Raw genomic sequence first — 11,855 nt, forward strand, 5'->3', positions numbered from 1 at the left:
ACTCCTTTCTCTCCTCTGCTCACTTAAGCATGAGATCTAATAAAATATTTGCTGAATGAATAAAGGAAGCAATCAATCCAATAATAATGATCCTTCAAACGGGAAGAATGAAGGCCTGGCAGGATCCTGCCAGAGGAGTGTCTTCTGCCTGGAAGCAGGGGATTGTTGTGGGGTGGGGGGCGGTTGGTCGGCAGAACCTTCTCCTGTTCTCTGGGTTCCTCGGTGGTGGGTCTTCTGGGAAGTGGCTTACAGTGAGTGAGGGGGTGGGGAGAGGGCTTTCTTCCACCCATCGCCCCCCCATCCCAAATAAAACATGTTACTGGTGTTTGCCACTACTGTATTTAAAATAGCCAACAAGGACCTACTGTGTAGCACAGGGAACTAAGTATTCTGTAATAACTATATGGAGAAAGAGTCTGAAAAAGACTAGATCCGTCTGTATGTAGAACTGTATCGCTTTCACGCACACCTGAAACGAACACAACTTAGTCAGCCGTGTGTGTGCTCAGTTGCTCGGTGGTGTCTGACTCTCCGCAGGCGCCATGGACTGTAGCCCGCCAAGCTCCTCTGCCAATGGGATTTCCCAGGCAAAATACTAGAGTGGGTTGCCATTTCCTACTCAAAGGGATCTTCCAGACCTAGGGATCAAACCTGTGTCTCTTGAGTCTCCTGCACTGGTGGTCGAGTTCTTTACCAGTAGCACCACCTGGGAAACCCTTCAACATAAACTAAATTTTTAAATGGCATTTTTGCCCTACAACTATAACCCAAGTCCCTACCATATCACTCCCCCCAGTCAAATTCCTGCGCAGATTTCCAGAACCACCCTGCAGATGGCGGAAGAAGTGGCTGTTATCACAGAGGGGGCCGATGCCAGAACCCGTCTGTGTTTAAGAAACACTTCCCTGGGGGCCCAGGCCTCCACCAGCCTGTCCACCCCACTGGACACCTGTCGGCCATCCCCCTCCAGTCCCTCTGATCTGTTCGTTGCTTGACAACAGGGCTCTGTGCGAGCCGCATCTTTTGACATTTTAAGGACAGTACCCTGCTTTCGTCCCAGTTTCTCTGAGTCCATTTCAGTATCCAGTTCAGCCCTGCATGGATGAGACAATGTCCTTCCAAGCTTCTCTTGTGAGAAGACTGGGAATCCAAAACCCATGCAGTGGTGTCTTTCCTCACTCCCCAGTACCCCAAGAACACGTAGGGGCACCCTCAGCCCTGGAGAGCCAGGGCCTGCCAGTAGTTTGCCCCCCAGACATCCCGAATGGACGCGGTCTTCTTCCTGGTGGACCCAGAGTGGTCACGTCTCAGAGTGCCTTAGCTCCATCTCAGGGTAGGAAAAGAGAAGTTCTTTTTCTTCTTGCTGTCAGGACTGCCTGTTTTAGTTTCTGGAAGCTGCCTTTTCCTGGACCCCACCCCCACCCCCAACAAGTCTGATGATGTGTGGTGGAAGATGTGACCTTTTCCACCTCTGAGCATTTCTTTTTTCCCTGTAAAACATGAAGCATCTGGCTATCAGTCGCTGTATTTCTACGTTGCACCCCTGAGCACGAGGCAGGCCAGGATTTCCCAGAAAGAGTAACTGCTTTACAGAGAACTAGAAACTGGGGCATCGTACCGTGAAGAGATGCGAAATCACCCAGTTCCTCTGTCCGGGGAAAAACATTATAAATATTTTGTGGCTTTGATTAACCCAGATGCTCATTGCATTCAGCGGCAGGCCTGGTCTGTCCCTCGCTTGGAGAAGTTCCTGGCTTTGGGATGTTGCAGGCCAGCATCCTTCTTCAGAGAAGAGGTCTTAGGCTGCCCAGGTGAGAAGGAACTAGCTGAGCCCTCCAGCTTAAACTAGGGGGCAAGAAGTTATGGGACTCACCGGAGAAGACGAAGTCAGAGCCAGGTAAAGGCAGATGCTCCAGCCAGCAAGTTTTCCCCATTCCCCCATCCTTGCCAGACTCCCACACTTCTGCAAATTTTCCCCCTGTGTTTTCCACAATAACAAGAGCTCTACTCCCCTGACGTTCCCCCCACATCAAATATTGGACCACTCATCCATTTCTTTGTAATTTCGTGACAGTTTCTAGCCGGTCCCACAACCTGATGCTATGAGAATATACTCAGATCTTGCACATCCCTTAACTCCTCGCCAACATGCCTCCTATGCAACCCTCTGTATCTCAACTAGGAGTTTCATTACTCTCCTTTAATTTTCCACGAAGTTATTTTCCATGGACTTGTTTTGAAAAGCCTCCTGGGACGGATGTCTGAACAGAGAGTCGGGGCTGCTCACGTGGCAGGCACCCAGGGGGAGGTGGCTCCCCTTGGAACCTGTGATGGTGAGAGAGGCTGGTCAGAAGCTTCTCCTGCTGGACTGAAGGATGGGGGAGCCACGGGCAAGGGGACGAAGGCTTTCCTCCAGGCCCGCGTCTTCCTGCTTTCCGCTGTAGCACATTTGCAGGGCCTCCAGCGGGCCCGGTGCAGCCTGAAGCTTGCAGGAGTTACAGCCCCGGGGGTGGAGGGGGCAGTGCTCAGCCTTCCCTGAAGCATCCTGGGAGGTTGGAGATGGAGAGTCTCTGTCTTCCCTGGAGAGTGACCAGTCCTGCGGGGGACGCTGAGGCCTCTAAGAGGTGCTGTTGGGGCCTCCCATGCTTATGGCAGAGACCTCAACAAAACCCCTTTATCTGGGGGTTTCTTCTTCTGTGTCTCCCTGTCTTGATGCCCTCACTACTGACTCTAGGTGCCTACTGTCAAATACAGCATCTCTCGTCTGAGTCCTCCCAGACAAAGCTTTCTGAGGAAACCCCAGATAGAGCGAACGCTGTCTGTGATCCTGTGTCCCTGAAGGTGAAGCCCAAAGGGACAGTTGAGATCAGCCTGGAGGCAGTGTGACCTGAGACCAGGGAAGGTCCCTTGAAGGAGGGAGGGAACCGGCCCCACGCACGATAGCAGGAGCTGCCGGAGGCTGTTACTGGGAAATGAAGCCTGCCAGAAGGTCCCCCTGTAACCAGCTCAGAGGTTCTTGGGGTTTGCTTGGCAAGCCCGCAACTCAGGCAAAACCTTTTAAATTATCTACAGGTGGAATACAGCAGGGTTCTGAAGAAACAACACGGTATAACCAAGTGAGGTTTATCCCCATATGGCTGGAAGGTTTCACTCTAAGGAAACCAATTAGGAGATACGTCTGATCAAACAAAACTTCTTACTAAACAAAAATGAATTGTTTGAGACTGCTTTGATACTGTCCTGTTTTGAATAGCCAGCTAAAGCCAGGGTGACGTTCAGTGTTAAACACTGAATCACTTTCATTTGATTCAGGAATTAGATATGCAAGCTTACTAACATGACCAGCACTTAGTATTTCTCTAGGTGTGCTAGCCAATGCAAAGGGATAAGGGAATGAAATAACAAATATACCTATTTGAAAAGGGAGGGAAACTTACCCTCTGGGGAGGTGCTATGATTTTCTAGATGAAAAATCTAAGGAAATAAACTGAAGGCTCATGAAAGAGGTTAGTAAGGGGACGATAGGTAACGTGTAACTTTTCTGTTTATGAACAATAAGCAGTTGGAAATAGAAACCAATGACATTCTTGGAATCAACAGAACTAAAGGGAAAAATAGTACCGAGACAAATATAATGAGAATTTTGTGAGACTCAGAGGGTGGAAAACGAAAAATTGTCCGAAGAGAATGGAAAAAAAACTAGAATAAATAAACGGCAGGTACAGGGTTGTGGTTAAGAACAGGGACTGTTAAACCAGACCAAACCCCACAATTACTAACTGGGTGGACTTAGCCTTGTCTCCTGGCTTCCCGGGGGCATCAGTGGTAAGGAACCCGCCTGCCATTGCAGGAGATACAAGAGGCCCGGATTCAGTCCCTGGGTCAGGAAGATCCTCTGGAAAAGGAAATGGCAACCCACTCCAGTGTTCTTGCCTGGAGAATTCCATGGACAGAGGAGCCTGGTGGGCTGCCGTCCAGGGGTCACAAAGAGTCGGACACAAGCACAAACATACACGGCCACGTTTCCCATCCTGTCTACAGACTATAAACGCAGATTCTTTACAGACTAAATGTCTGTTTAGAAAGGAATTGAAATCTTTATAAACACTCATTGAAACATGGATAAATGACAGAAAAGGACAGGTCTTTTCAACAAATTGTGCTGAAATAATTGAACATCCATCTAGGGGGGAAAGTGAGCCTCACACCTTATAAAAATGACCTCAGAATTGAACAGAGCTCAATATACAAGATAAAACTAAACAGCTTTTAGAGGAAAAGCGAGGAGAAAGTCTCTTCTGTCTTGAATTAGGCAAAGGGTTTTTACTTATGGCAACAATAGCATGCTCCATAAAAGAAAAGAAAATGGATACGCTGGACTTCATCAAAGGTTTAAATTTTGCTCTTTGAAAAAAAAAAAAAAAAAAACATGCTATAAAGAGAATGAAAAGCAAGGCATAGACTGGGAGAAAAGTCCTGAAAGTCACAGAGGTGCCAAGGATTTGGATCCGGAATACTTGAAACAAGAGCTTGAAAATCTCAGAAATAGTCAAACAGGCTGCCTAAGGAAAACATGGGCAAAAGATGAGGACAACGTGCTCGCCAAAGAGGATATTCAGAGGGCAAGTGAGCCCATGAAAAGATGCTCAATCTCATTAATCGTTACAGAAAGACAGATTTAAACTACACACCTGTTACAGTGAATAAAAAGAAAATAGTGCTGAAGACACGGAATGGCTGGAACTTTGACACTTCGCTGATGGCTGCGTAAAAGCAGACAAGCTTTTTGGACGACAGTTGGGCAACTCCTCCTGAAATTAAACATATACTTAATACATTCGATCCAGGTCCATATAGTCGAAGCTGTGGTTTTTCCAGTGGTCATGAATGGATGTGAGAGTTGGACCATAAAGAAGGCTGAACGCCAAAGAACTGATGCTTTCGAACTGTGGTGCTGGAGAAGTCTTAAGAGTCCCCTGAACAGCAAGGAGCTCAAACCAATCACTCCTAAAGGAAATCAGTCCTGAATATTCATTGGAAGGACTGGTGCTGAAGCTGAAGCTCCAATACCCAGGCCACCTGATAAGAAGAACTAACTCATTTGAAAAGACCCCGATGCTGGGAAAGATTGAAGGCAGGAAGAGAAGGGGATGACAGGTTGGATGGCATCACCGACTCAGTGGATATGAATTTGAGCAAACCCTGGGAGACAGTGAAGGACAGGGAAGCCTGGAGTGCTGCAGTCCATGGGGTCACAAGTGTCTGACACAACTTAGTGATTGAACAGCACGAATTTACCCAACAGAAATGGAAAATGTTACTGTATGGATGTTGGTAGCAGGTTTAGCGCTGCAGGCAGCGGACCTGGAGGCCCTGGGGAGCCCTGGTCCCCCACCCCAGCCCCTCACATCTCCAAGTCCCTGACATTCTCCCTCACCTGCCCTGCATGCAGCGTGCCCCCCAGCTCAGCAGGTGCCTGAAGCCTGCCCTCCGTCACTGCTGCTGTCTCTGAGCCTCCTCCAGCCCTGCACCTCCCCACCTCCCGAGGGTTGATGGGATTGCTCCCCTGCTGTAACTCCAGTAGGCTCCCAGACCTCCTGGGTCAGCTCTCGGCGCCTCGTGAGGTTCTCAGAGACCTAAGCCTCTGTCCCCATCTCCTCCAGAGCCTGGCTCTCAGGCCTTTCCCTTCAGAGAACCTTGATGGCAAACAGATGCTAGGTCCCTCCCTGGACTAGAAATCCTGGGGGTGCGTGGCGTTTCCTGTCCCCAGGGCACCCTTCATGTTTTCGGGGCGGAGGGGAGGTTGGAGTTTGTGGCTAGGGTTTGGTTCACACTCTGGCCCCCTACACGGAGGGCCAGGAGAGACGAAAGGAAGAGGCAGCCGCTCCGGACAGGCAGGTGGCATCAGCAGGAAACTTACATACAGATGTGTACGCGAAACCCATGTGTCTTCATGACCACCTGCTGAATCCTGAGGTTTGTATGGAGCTCAGGGCTCAGTCACGTGCACTGGCCAGTGGTCTCAACACCACTCTCATCTCTCAAGGCCACGCCCTTGAATGTGGCTCCCACTGAGGGCCCAGGTGGGCAGAGGACACATTCAGGGACATGGGATGGGTAAGGGACAGCCAACTGCCTGGGACTAGCTCATGGGTCAACCAGCGGCCACGACCTCTGGGTGACCTCTCCTACCACCCGGTCTCTGAAGTCATTTAATGTAAGAAGCGTGACGGAGCTGTTACGAGGGACCAGTGTTTGAGGTGCTGTAGGTGACAGGGCTCCCCTACACCCATTCCAGCATAAACATGTCCGAATCCCGATCCATCACGGAGAGGGGACATGCCCCGACAAAGAGGACAGGCCACCTTGGGTCAGGGACTCCAGGCGGGTGGGGCCATCCTGAAAGTGTTCCTAATGACTGCACCGTTGGGGTTCTTGTGTCCGGAAAGCAAATCCGATGACAGCTGAAGTTTCACAAGCGTGCAGAGCTGACAGATCACTTCCAGGCATCCAGTACTCTGAAGGCAATCATATTTAAAAGAGTAAAACATTTTCATTTCAGATAAGTGAGTGATGGCTTCAGCGAAGAATCTGGCCTGCTGCCACTGCCTGGGCAGTAACCGGAGTCACTTGGTAGATTCCCCGCTTGTAACAAAGCCTTCTCCCTCCACCCTTCCCGGGTCAGAGTCAAAGAAATTAATTCTAGAGGGAAGAGGTAACGTAAAAGTCAAAAGAAAATGTCAGCGGTGAATTATTTGACTTTCTGCGCGAGAGACGGATGCCGTCTCCGCTGACAGCCTGGACTGGAGGGTCGGGATGTTCTAATTCCTCCCAGGGTCCACCCTTAGGACAAAGGAAGCAGGATACGGAACCATTTTATTAGCATGATTGGACTTTCTGTCTCTGGACTGCGGTGTGCACACAGGATGGCATGGGTAGGATCTGCAGGGCTTTAGGAAAACAAGATGCCAGCTACTCGACCCCCATCTCACCCGCTCAGGAGGGGCTGGGTGTGGGGGCCTCCGATTGGGGCCCATGTCCAGGGCTCACAGGCTGGAGTCAGGGGAGCCCCAGGGTCCCAGCTGAGGGGTCTGAGTTCCTCCTGCTGGTCTGCTGCCCAGGGGACTGGAAACCACACCACCCCCGGCTCAGGGCAGGCCCCCACCGCAGCAACCCACTGTGCCAGACAAGCCTAGGCCACTGCCATGCTCGTGACTGGGTGTCAGGGGCAACCAGGGAGTCTGGGCCCCAAGAATCATCTCACACCCTCCAGGGGAGCCTCTCCTCTGGGGAACACTGCTCCGTGGTGGGCTCTGAGACCTCATTTCTTAGATTGTCAAAGTCCTCCAAAAACATGGGTTATAACGGCTCAGGCAGGAAAGAACCTGCCTGCAATGCAGGAGACCCAGGTTTGACCCCTGGGTCGGGAAGATCCCCTGGCGAAGGAGATGAAAACCCACTCCAGTATTCTCGCCTGGAGAATCCCATGGACAGAGGAACCTGGCGGGCGACGGTCCACAGGATCGCAAAGAGCTGGACACGACAGTGACCAACACTTTCAGTTTCCAAAATCTGACCTTCAAGGTGGGAATGGAGAAACGGTGGAAGCTTGGAGGCTGGAGGGAGCCTGAAAGGAGATACATGCCCTTACCCCCCTGCGCTGCTCCAGCACTGACCCGATGCTCCCCAGGGAGGTGGAAACGTGGAGCTGTACAGGGCTGCGAACAGGGTGCCACACAGTCAAACTTTCCTTTGCGTTAGGATCACGTAACTATCATTATTGCTGCATTCTTATCTTTGTTATGTTGTTTACACTGTTTTAAGCATTAATGCATTGCTGTTATTATCGTTAATTATTAAAACAATCAAACCAGTCCATCCTAAAGGAAATCAACCTTGAATATTTATTGGAAGAACTGATGCTAAAGCTGAAGCTCCAAAACTTTGGCCACCTGTTGCAAAGAGCTGACTCACTGGCAAAGACCCTGATGCTGGGAAAGACTGAGGTCAGGAGGAGACGGGGGCAACAGAGGATGAGATGGCTGGATACCATCACTGACTCAATGCACATGAGTTTGAGCATACTAGGGGAGATAATGAAAGACAGTGGCGTGCTGCAGTCCATGGGGTCGCAAAGAGTCGGACATGACTTAGCAACTCAACAACAATTAAAATGATAGAGTAATAGAACAGCATATTTTTGTCAAGGCAGAGAAGAAAGACACAAAGTACCTCTCAGGTGGAAACCGTCTCGCCGTCTCATGTATTACACATAAATATATATAAATTATAATATTATTATAATATTATAAATTATAATTTTCTATATAAATATAAATTATATAAATTATAAATATTATAAATTATAATATTTGTAGTATATAGTTATGTATAAATATATCCCCCAACTCCGTGGTCCAGGCGCATCTCTGAGCGTGGGGGAGGCCTGAGTTTGAGAGGAGGAGTCACGGAAGGGGAAGGAAGGGGAGAAATAGGAGCCAGGGAGCGGGGCGTGGAGGCAGCGGAGTTGGGGACGAGAAGCTGGGGTGGGGAGGAAGGTGGGCTACACAAACTTCCTTGATTCCAGAACTTCTCTGATTTGCATTGTGGACAGTAGCAGCTGGTGCTAATTGTGACCTGCACCTTTGGGGGCCTCAAGCCACCCCATCAACACCCCATCAACAGCGTGAAATTGTGTGGTTGTTACATATTTGACAAGAAGGGTCAGTGGAAGCATACATTTCAGGAGTCTCGGGGACGGCGAGCAGAAGCCACCTTTAAGAGAGGAGGCGCCTGGTGGGCGGGTCGGCTGGGTTGAGGGCTCGCTTATGCCTGCTGAGCCCCGCAGCCCTTGTGTCAACTACGGTAGGTGTTAGTGTGTGTTATTTTAGAGGGCAAATGAAATTATGCACAGGAGGTGGCTAAGACAGAGCCTGCCACAAAGACAGAGCTCTTTCAATGCTTGCTGGTGTCGTTATGAAGACTACTGAAGAGAATTAAAGATATTTGATCTGGAAGTGGAAGGAAGCTCTAGGGCCGCCATCGAGTCACTGATGAGATGGCTGGTGGAAGCAGAATTAGGCCTTGTCTCACTCTTGTAATTTGGGTTCAACACAAAGAACTTTCCTTGACATCGGGTCAGGAGTCCCTGTGGCATTGCCTTCAGGGTCCACTTTCAAACTCAAGAATCTGGGGTGGAACATACTGGGCTATTGAGGACTGATTAGGAAGCATGTTTCAAAATTCTGAGAACACAGATTTGGTTTGCTAACAATAGTAAAATGAATGGACGCCTAAATTACATTTCAATTAAAATTAAGGGAAGGAGTGGGAGGTTGAGGTTAGCAGATACAGAAAACTACCTTATATAGGGTGGGTAAACAGCAAGGTCGTATTGTATAGCAATACAGCCACTCAGTCGTGTCCGACTCTTTGCGACCCCATGGACTGCAGCACGCCAGGCTTCTCTGTCCTTCACTATCTCCCAGAGTTTGCTCAAACTCATGCCCATTGAGTCAGTGATGCCATCCAACCATCTCATCCTCTGTCACCCCTTCTCCTCCAGCCCCCAGTCTTTCCCAGCATCAGGGTCTTTGCCAGTGAGTCAGCTCTTAGCATCAGGTGGCCAAAGGATTGGAGCTTCAGCTTTAGCAGTCAACTATATTTCAGTGAAATTTTTTTCAATTCCAAAACTAAAAGAAAAAATGTTTTAAGTAAATGACTTTTTTTAACGGTAGTAAAATCTCCCCTTACACTTCTTGCCAAGGTCTCTGCCAAGCAGAACTGGGTCTGCCCACCCAGTGGCTGAACAACAGCGATAGTTGTTTGACAATGTTGTAACTTCTGCTTACAGCTGAGTGATTCAGTTATACACACACGTGCTCCTTTTCATATTCTTTTCCTTTACAGTTTATCTCAGGATGTTGACTGCAGCTTCCTCTGTTCTCCCAGCCCCAGGAAGCCACGGCCTCACGTTCTGGGAGCCGTGGTCTTTCTCGACGGCTGCTGGACAATCATGCCGGGTGCTTCTTCTTGTGTGCAGTGAGTGTAGCTGGCCGCCTGCCTCACGCAGGCCCGTTTCAACCTAGATTCTGTCTGAAAGACAGTGCATGGCTGTGCCCGCCCTGGTGGAAAGTGTTCATGTCGCCATTCATTCGCTGGACTAAAGACAGTCTGCCTGGTTGCCTCCTGGAGGTGTGAGGTCCACCAGGGCACATCCCTCTGGAGCCTGGTCAGTCTCCCTGCAGGAACGCATTGGACTGCCTCTGGGGGAGCCCCTTGACTGTCGCAAGGGGTTTGGTAGAAGTGAAATGGGCCCAGTTTGGATTCTGTAGGGGGCTCCCCGAGTCCACTGGAGGAATGAGCAAGGAACGCAGATGAGCTTCCTAACCCTCTGAGGGCAGTACCCTCTGAGAACAAATAGGGGTTTCAGCTCAATCCTTGGACCACCCAGAGATCCTCCCAAGCCTGCTTCATTACGAATGATTAACGCGCTCCCTCCACGAGTCTTTTCACGCAATAGGCCCTGGCATTAAGGTTAATTGGTCCAGTAATAACTTGATTACGGAAGGCACATTACAGAGAATTATAACCAGTGTCTTCCACTCAATGATTCCTTCCCACGGGTTCCCTGAATGCCTTTTAGCGTGACAGCTGCAGAGCTGACATTAAGAGCATCACAGGCCAGGAGAGGACTGTATTTTGCTGCCATAAGAGATGCGAAAGAAAGAGGAGCTTTGAACCGAAGTGAAGACAGACAAAAGACGCAAAGGCAAATGTGGAATTTGCCATTGATGCTTTTCACAACCACTGAATATAGATTCCATACCTGAATTCTTTCACTCGGTTTTATTAAATTGTGGAATTTGTCATTGATGCCTTTCACAACCACTGAATATAGGCTCCATACCTGAATTCTTTTATTCGGTTTTATTTTTGATTCCATAATGAGCGCTTGCAAGGTGACAGGTTTTGGTTGCCACGTGTGTTGTGAAAAAATAGAAAATTAACTGGAAGGCACAGCTGGAAAAAATTAAAACAGCAAGATGGAGCTGGCTTTTGTCTGGCTTAAGATTCCCCAGGCCGAACCCTAGGGGATGATGGAGGACGGATGCCACCTCCGGGGTGGGAGGTGGGTCCTATCGTGCGAAGGCAAAGGAGAGGCTGCGTTCTACCCACTGGCCACAACATGGGGCTGAAATACCGTCCCACCTGGAACCCTGACTTGCTTCCAAAGATTTAATTTCAGCCCTTAGTTGCTTTATTTTTAACACGTCTCCCTGGGTCGTGGGATTAATAACTATTGAAACGACTGTGAAACAGCCTGCCCAGCACGTTGTGGAGAAGTGCTGATGGTCATTGCATGAGGAAAACTGGGGGCTCATTGGGATGCTGAGGCTTGACAGACAGTCCAGTGGCCCCTGAAAGCTGGGGGCATCGTAATCCCAGTTCTAAGACGTGGCCTGTTAGCTGCACAAAGAGGCCCGCCTGTGGGGCTGGACGGGCTTCAGGGACAGCTGCCCGCCCCGTCCAGCGATGGCAGTGCTGAGGGGGGCCCCCACTGAGCTCCCTACCATGGGGACTCCATCCTGCGCCAGCTCAGGCAGATACAGAGCTGCCAGCAGGGAGCTGGGTTTAGATCAGAGAGAAAGAAGATGGCAGGGTAGGCTCGTATTTTTTTAATTGACATAGTAGATGAAGAAATATTTATTTTAAATGACCTGGTCGGAGGTCAAGCCTTCAAAAGAGGAGAGAAGTGTGGTGCTGGAGGCAGCCAGGAGGAGCTTGCATCAGCCGGCGCAGGCTGAGTTACGCTGTGATAAAAGGCGTCCCGCAACCCCAGCTGGTTTCACACA

Source organism: Capra hircus, chromosome 29, assembly GCF_001704415.2.
Source record: "Capra hircus breed San Clemente chromosome 29, ASM170441v1, whole genome shotgun sequence".
NCBI classification, from domain to species: Eukaryota; Metazoa; Chordata; class Mammalia; order Artiodactyla; family Bovidae; genus Capra; species Capra hircus.